The following is a 12,422-nucleotide window of genomic DNA, read 5'->3' as shown; positions in this document are numbered from 1 at the left end:
CTTTTGATTTTGACCCCCCCTTTGTTCAGGGACACATTATTCCATTTCTATTAGTCACATGTCTGTGGAACTTGTTCAGTTAATGTCTGTTGTTGAATCTTGTTATGTTCATAAAAATATTTACACGTTACATTTGCTGAATATAGTTGTTGCAGTTGTCAGTGAGAGGACGTTTCTTTTTTTTTAGTTTAGATGGATTTAACTTTTTTAAAATCTCCATTACATTTTTATTGGTTGATCCAAAAATAATAGTTAAAAGCCACACAACTAAACATTCGTGGATGATTTGTTGTTTAAAGCAACACACATCTCACACAGAGTGGGAGAGAGAGAGAAGGAAAGAAACATAGGGAGAGAGAAAATCCCTCTACTGGTTTAAACTGATCACACAGCCTCACTTACAGGAGTGTTCCTGAGAGTGTTTCACTTCCTGCATGTGTGTCAGTCAAGTAGAGCTCTTTACATGACTGTAAAGACATGACTCTATCAATTTAAACACACATCAGAATGTATCGAGCTTTTCATTGCAAAAAAAATCTCAAAAAGTTTAAAGAGCAAACATTGACAAAAAGGCAGAGCTCACCAGCAGAGTCTTGAATTAGTGCACTGATGATTAAGAACTGGAGAAACACTGGATACACAGGAAATGTAGGTTCTTTTTTGTTTTAATTGTTTTAACAAGTACCACAAGCACCTACTTTGTTCAAAGTTTTTGATTTCAGAAGTACTGCAAACACAGTGTACTGTATGACAGAGTGATACTGTTTCAACATGAAAGAGAGGAGGATGGCATTGGTGTTTCTCTACAAGTAGGGTGAGTCAACATGTATTTTTCTACTTGCACGAACGCGCACCTTCGGACACACACACACACACACAGAAATCAGAACCATGGACAGCCACATGATATTTAGCTTACATTGATTGGACTAAATTGTTTTTGGTATCTTTTAGTTGTCACTGTATTAGACTAAGCATAGCTGGTTTGATGAGGTTGAAGTTGAAATAGTGCTGGAAGAGTGGAGGCAGCTCCTGTTTTCTTTGCAATTTGCAGTAACTCTTCGGGGTTCTAAATCAATAGTTGTTTTAGTGGTCAGAAAATTTTGGAAACGTTCATTTGCTTTACCATGCTGTAAGTCATGTAACTGTTTGTTACATGCAATATGCTTGCTATGTGGACTTCACCGGACAGATGTTGCTCTCTGGTTTTGTGACGAAACAAAGGTGTGGTTGAATTTATTCTGCCACTGTCTTCTAATTGTCTCGGCCTTAGGCCTATATATCACTGTCGCAAGGCATATGAACTAACAGGTTATGGAGCAAACAACACAATTATCACAATACACAGCTTGGCTTCCCCAGTGATTTTACCCCACGCACCGCCAATGGTGGAAAAAGTACCCAATTGTCATACTTGAGTAAAAGTAAAGATACCTTAATAGAAAATGACTCAAGTGAAAGTCAACCAGTAAAATACTACTTGAGTAAAAGTATTTGGTTTTAAACATACTTAAGTATCAAAAGTAAAAGCACAAATTATTTCAAATTCCTTACATTAAGCAAACCAGACAGCACAATTTTCTTGCTTTTTATTTATTTACAGATTGCCAGGGACACACCCAAACACTCAGACGTAATTTACAATTGAAGCATTTGTGTTTAGTGAGTCTGTCAGATCAGAGGCAATAGGGATGACCAGGGATGTTTGGGTGATAAGTGCGTGAATTACACCATTTTCCTGTCCTGCTAAGCATTCAAAATGTAACGAGTACTTTTGGGTGTCCGGGAAAATGTATGTAGTAAAATGTAGATTATTTTCTTTAGAAATGTAGTAAAGTAAAAGTTGTCAGAAATATAAATAGTAAAGAACAGATACCATAAAAAAATGACTTTAGTAGTACTTTAACATATTTTTACATAAGTACTTTACACCACTGCACAGTGCTACTGCAAACACATAACAATGCAAGTGAAAAGAAAAATAAATACCAGTATATTTCACATGCTCCATCCCAGCCCCTCTTCTTCTGTAAAATGTTGTTTTATTTCGTTGACGAGGAGCTTGTTCACTCACATCCTGCGTGACAGGAAGTGGGGGGCCTTTGGGTTCCTCCAGACCTTGAGCCATGTTAGATTTAAGATTTGGAGACTCTTCATCTCTTCTGTTGGTAACAATGGTCCATTTTGCATCTCTCTTGTACCCTGTTGCACCATCCAATATTGCAGAGCTAGATCCAGAGCCTCATTGTATGATGGTCGGGATGGACTACCTCAGCATCTTTTCCAGGGTTGGTCTCTGGTTCAATGGCGGACATGGGTTTGCTAATGTGAGGTGCCATCAGAGAGGTATCAAGGGGGGGGGGGGTGCTGCTAACACCCCCATTTCGGATTTGTGATCCCCTGAGACTCATACATTTTCTTCACCACTATAGAGACACCAACTGGATCGGTGGATCTCTGGTCAGTCTCGTGAGTGGAGAAATCATCCACTTGACCATTCTTATTATTATGACCAGATTACTCGATGATCCTCAGAGCTTTCAGACACTTGCACGAGTAGATTAGCACAAGTAACAGGCACTGCTGGTGTCCTGTAGCTGAGTTATTTTATTCTCTGTTTTGCCAGGGATAGGCCTTACAAAGTTGTCACTCTCAACTTGTTAAGTGATGTTTTCTCAGGGTAATGATCAGTCCAGATGCTGTGCTGCATATCTGCTAAGAAACCAGCACACACACCTATACAAAGACATTTAATAAATGTATCTTCCGGGTTAACCTGCCATGGTCAATGCCAATCCATGATCTAAGCAAACATGCGCGCGCACACACACACACACACACACACACACACACACACACACACACACACACAAGATTGGGTAAGTCTACAACTAACTACTCTCCTGAACATGCTGCAATGATCCACCTGTGGGCTAAATAAAAACAGTAATTCTGAATCATTATCTTGACATTGGGAAAACGTAAATAGGGGCCTGGAGAATATGATGTAGGCCTAGTTAAATTCATCAGCCGTTAAATGCTACCACGTTAATAATCTACTGCCAAATAACCGCAAGCAAAATAAAACGCTACGTTTTTATAGGGTATGAATTGCGTCATGGACCTTGTGATGTCTGAGGACAAGGCTTTTTTATATAGGCTACTAACTATCCGGATTGTAAAAGTCTATGTCACGCGTTATTGGAATTACACGCGCCTTATCTGATTTTCTTTTTTTTTAAGAACAGGAAATAGCAAATAGCACAGGATAATATAAATAATAGGATAATATAAATACAAAAGTCCTACTATAATAGCTTATATTTAACCAATTATACACACTAAATAGGATAACGTTTAAACTGAATTAATCATTAATCTTATAAAATTTGATATAATCAAACTCTCGTATTAAAACTACGAGTTTAAGGCAGGTTAAAATGAATATAGGCATACCCCACGAAATACAGGCTATTCTGCACGGGCAAAAAAAAAATATGTTCCGTTTTGGCTTTGCAAACTATTCATCATTTATTCAAGATTTCGCTTAGCTACCAAATGGTTTCGGAATGGAATGATATCTCCCCAATATTGGATTCCGTGATTGATTAATCTATCAGGCTATTGATTTTTTTTCAGGCTTTCTGGTAGCCCCAGGCTATACCATTATTGATACACCCTAATTAGCATACTATTATTCATTGCAATTCTGACTGGCATCCAAGTTCATAGATCATTTTTTAAATGAAAGACACCCTAAACGTATTATTTCATGACCTCGGTTTATCATGCGAAGCCTAAAAAAAATAAACCTGTTTAGGCTATTCGATGGAGACCGAGACCTCCGCTTTGAAAAGGTCTAAACTTCAATTCAATTTTGTAGGCTAGAATAGGCTACTCTAGATAGCATTATCAAAGACTATGCTAACTTTATGAGGTTAGTTTTCACCTTTCCTCTGTGACAGTATTATCGGAGGAAAATTATCGGGCTTCTGCGTGCAACATGTCTACAAATTTCAGAAATAGCTTAGCAGGTGGTATAGGCTGTTCCGAGCACGATAATGAACATTAAAATCATACAAGTTAAGTTAGATGACATATTTGAATGTAGACTTAGTCAGCTTTGTGATAATAATAATAAGCATTGTTGCGAAGTTTGAGTGAGCCCAGTACGTGTCAGTTGTCAGGTACAGCAGGTGCCTGCGCTGGCAAGATGCCGCCCTGGGTGGCTACCCATGTCGCCCGTACCTAAATCCGCTACTGATTTTGTATTAGACTATAAATAAATCTCTTTGCCAAAATTCGTCATCTCTCCCATGTCTTATTCGACTAGTATTTTTGAAAGTGTATGGATAATAATTCAGCTATAGTGTTCTGAAATGTGTATTGCTTGCCAACATTTTTCTCCCTCCTATATGTTTAATATAACATACCAGAACATGCATACATTAATTATTAATTTCGGTTGCCTATCCTGACATGAAGTTAGTTCTGCAGAAAGTATTTGACTCTGATGTGTGTCACAGAAAGTATTTGACTCTGTCGTGTGTCACAGAAAGTAGTTGACTCTGTCGTGTGTCACAGACAGTATTTGACTCTGATGTGTGTCACAGAAAGTATTTGACTCTGATGTGTGTGTGTGGGGGGGGGGGGGGGGGGGGGGTCTATTCATATTAGCCTACAAATACAGCTGTATTTCATATAGAAAAGCAGTTGTAAAGGGCTCTTCTACAGGGGCAGGGAATAAAGGCTGCTAAACTTTGTTAGGTGAAAAGATTATACCTGGAACCATAAAGGGTTCTTCTACATGGACAAGCTGAACGACCCTTGGTTTATTGTTCCAGGTAGCACCATTTTTTTTTCTACGAGCACAAGCATTTTCAGGTTTATATAACCTATAGAAAAGCTATTGCCTATGTTCATGAGATCAAAAATTAAGTCAAGAACCAACCACTTGCCAAACGATCTTGCAAACTTGCAAATATATTTATTTATGAATACTTTGCATAAAGTGAATAACAGTTAAACAGCAATGCAACTACAAAATCATAATTTACTGATTAGCTATTAGGTCTATGTTTATACAGGCCTTCAGAAAGAATTCACACAAATTGCCTTTTTCCACATTTTGATATGTTACAAAGAGGGATTCAAATTAATTTAATTATTAATATTTTTTGTCAATGATCTACCCAAAATAATCTAATGTCAACATGGAAGAAAAATTCTCACATTTGTAAATAAAAAAATCTAAAAAATGTACACAAATGTATCTTGATTAGTTATGCATTCAACCCAGCAATTACATCTGTGATTCTTTCTGGGTAAGTCTCTAAGAGCTTTCCACACCTGGATTGTGCAACATTTTCCTTTTTTTTTTTTTTTTTTTATTCTTCAAGCTCTGTCGAATTGGTTGTTGATCATTGCTAGACAACCATTTTCAGGTCTTGCCATTGATTTTCAAGCAGATTTAAGTCAAAACTGTAACTTGGCCACTCAAGAACATTCACTGCCTTCTTCGTCAGCAACTCCAGTGTAGATTTGGTCTTGTGTTTTAGGTTATTCAAATCAAATGTTATTGTTCACATGTGCTGTATACAACATATTACAGTGAAATTCTTACTTACAAGCCCTTAACCAACAATGCAGTTTTAAGAAAAATAAGTGATAAGTAAAAAAGAGAAGTAACAAATAATGAAAGAGCAGCAATAAAATAACAGGCTTTATACAGGGTGTACCTGTATCAATCTGCAGGGTCACAGGTTAGTCGAGGTAATTGAGGTAATATGTACATATAGATCGAGTTAAAGTGACTATGCATAGATAATAAACAGAGAATAACAGCAGCGTAAAAGAGGGTGAGCAATGCAAATAGTCTGGGAAGCCATTTGATTAGCTGTTCAGGAGTCTTATGGCTTGGGGGTAGAAGCTGTTCAGAAGCCTTTTGGACCTAGACTTGACGCTCCAGTACTGCTTTCCATGTGGTAGCAGAGAGAACAGTCTATGACTAGGGTGGTTGGAGTCGTCAACCATTTTTTTGACCTTCCTCTGACACCACCTGGTATAGAGGCCCTGGATGGCAGGAAGCTTCGCCCCAGTGATGTACTGGGCCGTACACATTACCCTCTGTAGTACCTTGCAGCTGGAGGCCGAGCATTTCCCATACCATACCAGGTAGTGATGCAACCACTGCCTGGTATGGTATGGTGCTCTCGATGGTGCAGCTGTAAAAAAAAATTTAGGAGCTGAGGACCCATGACAAGTCTTTTCAGTCTCCTGAGGGGGAATAGGCTTTGTGCCCTCTTCACGACTGTCTTGGTGTGTTTGGACCATGATAGTTTGTTGGTGATGTGGACCAAGGAACTTGAAGCTCTCAACCTGCTCCACTACAGCCCTGTCGATGAGAATGGGGGTGTGCTCGGTCGTCCTTTTCCTGTAGTCCACAATCATCTCCTTTGTCTTAATCACTTGGAGGTTGTTATCCTGGTACCACACAGCCAGGTCTCTGACCTCCTCCCTATAGGCTGTGTCATCGTTGTCGGTGATCAGGCCTACCACTGTTGTGTCATTGGCAAACGTAATGATGGTGTTGGAGTCGTGCCTGGCCTGCTGAAATGTGAACAGTGTCTGTCTGGTGGAAAGCAGACGGAACCAGGTTTTCTTCTAGGATTTTACCTGTGTTTAGCTCTATTCTGTTTATTTTTTATCCTGAAAAAATCCCCAGTCCTTAACAATTACAAGCATACCCATAACATGATAACATAACACCAATATGCTTGAACATGTTGAGAGTTTCGATTTGCCCCAATCATAACATGTATTCAGGACAAAGTTAAATGCTTTGCAATTTGTTTTTGCAGTATTACTTTAGTGCCTTGTTGCAAACAGGATGCATGTTTTGGAATATTTGTTTTATACAGGCTATCTGCTTTCACTCTGTCAATTAGGTTAGTAATGTGGAGTTAATACAATGTTGTTGATCCATCCTCAGGAGAAAACTATCACAGCAATTAAACTCTGTAACTGTTTTAAAGTCACCATTTTCCTCATTGTGAAATCCCTGAGCAGTTTCCTTCCTCTCCAGCAAGTTAGGAAGGACTACTGTATCTTTGTAGTAACTGGGTGTATTGATACACATTAATTGTATGTGTGGGGTACAGAGATGAGGCAGTCATTCTAAAATAATGTAAAACACTGTTATTACGCACAAGAGTGCGTCCATGCAACTTATTATGTGACTTGTTAAGCACATTTCTACTCCTGAACTTATTTTGGCTTGCCATAACAAAGGGGTTGAATACTTATTGACCCGAGACAATTCAGCTTTTCTTTTTTTTTAATCAATTTGAAGAAAGAAAACATCGAAAACATAATTCCATTTTGACACGATGGGTTATTGTGTATAGGCCAGTGGCAAAAACATCTAAATTGAATCATTTTACAATTCAGCCTGTAACACAACAAAATGTGTGAAAAAAATCAAGCGGTCTGTATACTTTCTGATGGCACTGATTATTAGTCACTCTTCAAGTTAGGCTGTCCGTTAGGCTGCACATAACAATAAAGGCTCATTGCAGTCATAAAGTGTTGTCATGTGCACTAATGAAGGGATACCAAGAGATACCCCTAATTGGGTGAAGAACAGAACCCAGCACTGTATGTATTATAGAGAAGCAGCATTAGGATGGTCAATAACTGAATCATGTGACATTTTTGTCCCCTAAAAACATTCAGCTGATCAGGTCACATTTGAATCCATGGATCAACTCCTGGCACACTTTCTCCATGTATTATAATACATCTGGCGGACCACCCGAGAGGTGGGACAAGAACTGGATTGAGCAGAGTAGCTTAGTGCTACAACCAACGTTTTGTTTTAATCAGTACAGTCAGTTGTCCGAGGCTTGGAAACTCAACACAGTTATAACAAACAAACAACACAGTTATAACAAATGATCTTTATTAGAAAATACCAATTCGTAGGACAGCGTGGACCCAAGATGAGCGCCCTAATCATGTTAAGCAGCTGTGTCACTGAAATGGACCAAGAGTAGGAAAGCGAAGCACGCTGTAGAATGTGACAAGCGCACAATGGTGAAACATGCAGTTACACGGGGAAACTGAGTATCAAACACTCTGGAAGCATGCAACTTCAATGCAAACAGGGGTTTAGCTCAATACACGGTCAAAAGACCCACTCGGTAGTGATAGCGTCAATTAGAACTCTACAAACGAGAGCTGAATGCACACGGTCCAAAAGTCCCACGCCTGATCGTAAATCTATGTAGAACCCAGCCCACTTTAAGCCACACAGTCTGCAGTACTGTTCTGCCCGCCCCTCATAACCCACGCTGTAATTTTAAATGGCTATGAACAAACTGGGACATAGATATAACATTGAACATTTAAATGTTGCATTTAAAAACACTTCGCTTCTCCAGCTGACGGACCCCCTCTTCCCTCACTCATGGGGTCTGGGTGTGTGCAACATCTTTGGGCCCTGCAGTAGATGCACATCTGCGGTGCACTGAATAAGCGACAAAAAAAAACTGGACAGAAGCAACAGGCTAGGCTATACTCGGTTTCAGGTTAATCACTGTGAATCCAGGAAACCAAGATGGGGAAGACAAATGCAGCAACCTATGACCGGGTTTAGCCTGATTAAGCCAAATAGAGGAGTACAATACAACTATAAGCACGCTCTGTTTAGCCAAAAATCACTGATACAGCTTCAAGCTACTTCATTTGCATGTCAAAGAACACGTTAGGTGCAGTGTGATCCATTTACAGAAGCAGTAGAGAGGGCTAGCACTCCTAGAAACACCACTATCCAACCTGGACTATCTGGTGTAATTCTCTGTCTCTGTCTCTCTGTCTGAGGACTTGAGCCCTAGTACCATGTCTCGAAGGGCCTGACGACTCATGGCTATTCCCATCCCCAGTCCACCTGGTCGTGCTGCTGATCCAGTTGTTCTGCCTGCTGCTATGGAACCCTGACCTGTTCACTGAACGTGCTACCTTGTCCCGAACCAGGTGTTTCGAGTGTCTCTCTCCCAACCTTGACCTCTGAATGCTCGACTATGAAAGTCCAACTGACGTTTGCTCCTTAGGTGCTGTCTTGTTCCACCCTCTACTATTATTTGACCCAGCTGGTCATCTATGAACATCTTGAAAAAACGATCTGGCATTAATGGCCATGTACCTTAGCTCCACCCAGCACAGCCAGAAGAGGAATGGCCATCCTTCAGAGCCTAGTTCCTCTCTAGGCTTCTTCCTTGTTTCCTACCTTTTCTAAGGAGTTTTTCCTAGCACCGTGCTTCTACATCTGCATTGCTTGCTCTTTTTCGGTTTTAGGCTGGGTTTCTGTAAATGCACTTACTTCAGACAACTCCTGAAGTAAAAAGGCCTTTATAAATCAATTTGATTAAACATAAATCCAGGACACTCCAATTAGTATGATATGTTACGTTTCATATGGGATGATTTACACCCACAAATTAATCCATACATTTTGTATGACATGTTACGAATGTCAGTTCGTATGATATGTTACGTTTCATAGGGGATGATTTACATCCACAAATTAATCCATACATTTTGTATGACATGTTACGAATGTCAGTTCGTATGATATGTTACGTTTCATAGGGGATGATTTACATCCACAAATGAATCCATACATTTTGTATGACATGTTACGAATGTCAGTTTGTATGATATGTTACGTTTCATATGGGATGATTTACACCCACAAATTAATCCATACATTTTGTATGACATGTTACGAATGTCAGTTCGTATGATATGTTACGTTTCATAGGGGATGATTTACATCCACAAATTAATCCATACATTTTGTATGACATGTTACGAATGTCAGTTCGTATGATATGATCCAAATTTAGAATTGGTTTTGGCTAACGTTAGTTAGGTGGCTAACGCTAACATTAGCTAGGTGGCTAGAGTTAAAGGTTAGGTTTAGGAGTTAGGTTAAATGGTTAGGGAAAGGATTAGCTAACATTCTAAATAGTTGCAAAGTAGCTAAAAAGTAGTACGTAGTTGCTAAAATGCTAATGGGCATCAATTGGGTTTCTAGACATTCGCATTATACGCCCACTCATCTTGCCTTAAAGGGAAACTATGGGATTTTGGCAATGAAGCCCATTATCTACTTCCCCAGAGCCAGATGAACTCAAGGATACCATTTTTATGACTCTGCATCCCGTATGAAGGAATTTGGAGGTAGTTTCATGAGCCAATGCTAACTAGCATCAGCACAATGACTGGAAGTCTATAGTATCTACTAGCATACTATAAAAATGTATCCACAGTTCATCTGACTCTGGGTAAGTAGATAAAGGGCTTTTTGCCTAAATCTTGAAGTATCCCTTTCAGTAACCTTCTGTCTTATGCAGGTGTTGGAACCAAAAATTATTTTCCAATCATTTTGTTCTGAACAGAACCATTTCAAACCTTGAAATCTGATTTTTACATTTAACTTGAACATTCAATTACTTCACCAATCATGCAATGCGGATAGAGCAGCTTGCTATGAAGCGGGCAAGCGCTAGGTATCTAGTGATGACATGCATGATCTGAATAGGGCTCAAATAATTATCTGGGATCCTTGGGACATTCCTACCCCATTTGAAGTTGAAATTTAAAAAGATTACGGGTTATGGTTAAGGTGAGGGTTTAGGGTAGGGACGTTCCAAGGACGTTGGATAGCACTGACCTTTGGCAAATCCGATTGTGACTCGCTCCGTTGAGAAATGGTAATCAGAAACAGAGATTATGGACTGCGCTGATTGGAATATGTTCTGAGACTCCGCAGATAACAACGACAAGCTAACCACCTCTGTCACCGGCTTCATAAGTAAATGCATCGGCGACGTTGTCCCCACAGTGGAGGTTCGCTGCTCCTCTAATAAAATACTGCATCTACCAACATGCACACACTCACATCCAATCCTAATTTACGCTGCTGCTACTCTGTTTTAGTATATATCCTGATGCCTAGTCACCTTACCCCTATACATATCTACCTCTATCACTCCAGTATGCCTGCACATTGTAAGTATGGTATAGAAACTACCCATGTATAGTTGAAGTCTGAAGTTTACATACACCTTAGCCAAAAACATTTAAACTGAGTTTTTCACAATTCCTGACATTTAATCCTAGTAAAAATTCCCTGATTTATGGCAGTTAAGATCACCACTTTATTTTAATAATGTGAAAGTTCTATTTTTGTTCTATTTTTGTTTTATCAGACCAGAGGACATTTCTACAAAAAAGTACGATCTTTGTCCCTATGTGCAGTTGTAAACCGTAGTCTGGCTTTTTTATGGCGGTTTTGGAGCAGTGGTTTCTTACTTGCTGAGCGGCCTTTCAGGTTATGTCGATTTTGGACTCGTTTTGCTGTGGATACAGATACTTCTGTAACTGTTTCCTCCAGCATCTTCACAAGGTCCTTTGCTGTTGTTCTGGGATTGATTTGCAGTTTTCGCACCAAAGTACGTTCATCTCTAGGAAACCGACTGCATCTCCTCCCTGAGAGGTATGACGGCTGTGTGGTCGCATGGTGTTTATACTTGCGTACTATTGTTTGTACAGATTAACGTGGTACCTTCAGGCGTGTGGAAATTGCTCCCAAGGATGAACCAGACTTGTGGTGGTCTACACATTTTTGGCTGATTTCTTTTGATTTTCCCATGATGTCAAGCAAAGAGGCAAGTTTGAAGGTAGGCCTTGAAGTACATCCACAGGTACACCTCCAATTGACTTAAATTATGTCAGAAGCTTCTAAAGCCATGACATCATTTTCTGGAATTTTCTAAGCTGTTTAAAGGCACAGTCAATTTAAGAGTATGTAAACTTCTGACCCACTGGAATTGTGATACAGTGAATGATAAGTGAAATAATCTGTCTGTAAACAATTGTTGGAAAAATTACTTGTGTCATGCACAAAGTAGATGTCCTAACTGACTTGCCAAAACTATAGCTTGTTAACAAGAAATTTGTGGAGTGGTTGAAAAACAAGTTTTAATGACTCCAACCTAAGTGTATGTAAACTTCCGACTTCAACTGTATATAGCTTCTTACTTCTCCTGTTGTTTTCATTTCTTATTTTTATTTATTGTGTTTTTCTACCACATTAAATGTTTTTGTGCTACATTGATATTGATTACTACATTGCTGGGTTTGGAGCTTGCAAGAAAGGCATTTCACTGTACTTGTGCACGTGGCATAAAAAGCTCGAAACTTAAACTGCGGAAACTTGCAAGGGTTAAAGAGCCCAATATACATCAAAGCACCAGCTCCCCCGCCAAGACCAAGACCTTCATCCGCTCTCGGCTCTGCCTTATATCAGTTTCTCAGAGTCCCGGGCAGAGTTTAGCAAGCAGGAACAGGTACGAGCA

At 39.5% G+C, this 12,422-nt stretch overlaps 1 protein-coding gene across 1 annotated transcript in view; it reads right to left on the bottom strand.

Moving 5' to 3' along the window:
• Positions 1-12,422, bottom strand: part of LOC110488522 (lipolysis-stimulated lipoprotein receptor) — a 36,386-nt gene that overhangs the window by 13,252 nt on the left and 10,712 nt on the right. The gene's annotated exons all lie outside the window — the stretch shown is intronic.

The sequence above is a fragment of the Oncorhynchus mykiss genome, chromosome 2 (assembly GCF_057628025.1).
Source record: "Oncorhynchus mykiss isolate SJ-2025 chromosome 2, ASM5762802v1, whole genome shotgun sequence".
Lineage (NCBI taxonomy): Eukaryota > Metazoa > Chordata > Actinopteri > Salmoniformes > Salmonidae > Oncorhynchus > Oncorhynchus mykiss.
Note: the sequence above shows the minus strand (reverse complement) of the source record. Positions and strands in the feature narration are given on the sequence as shown.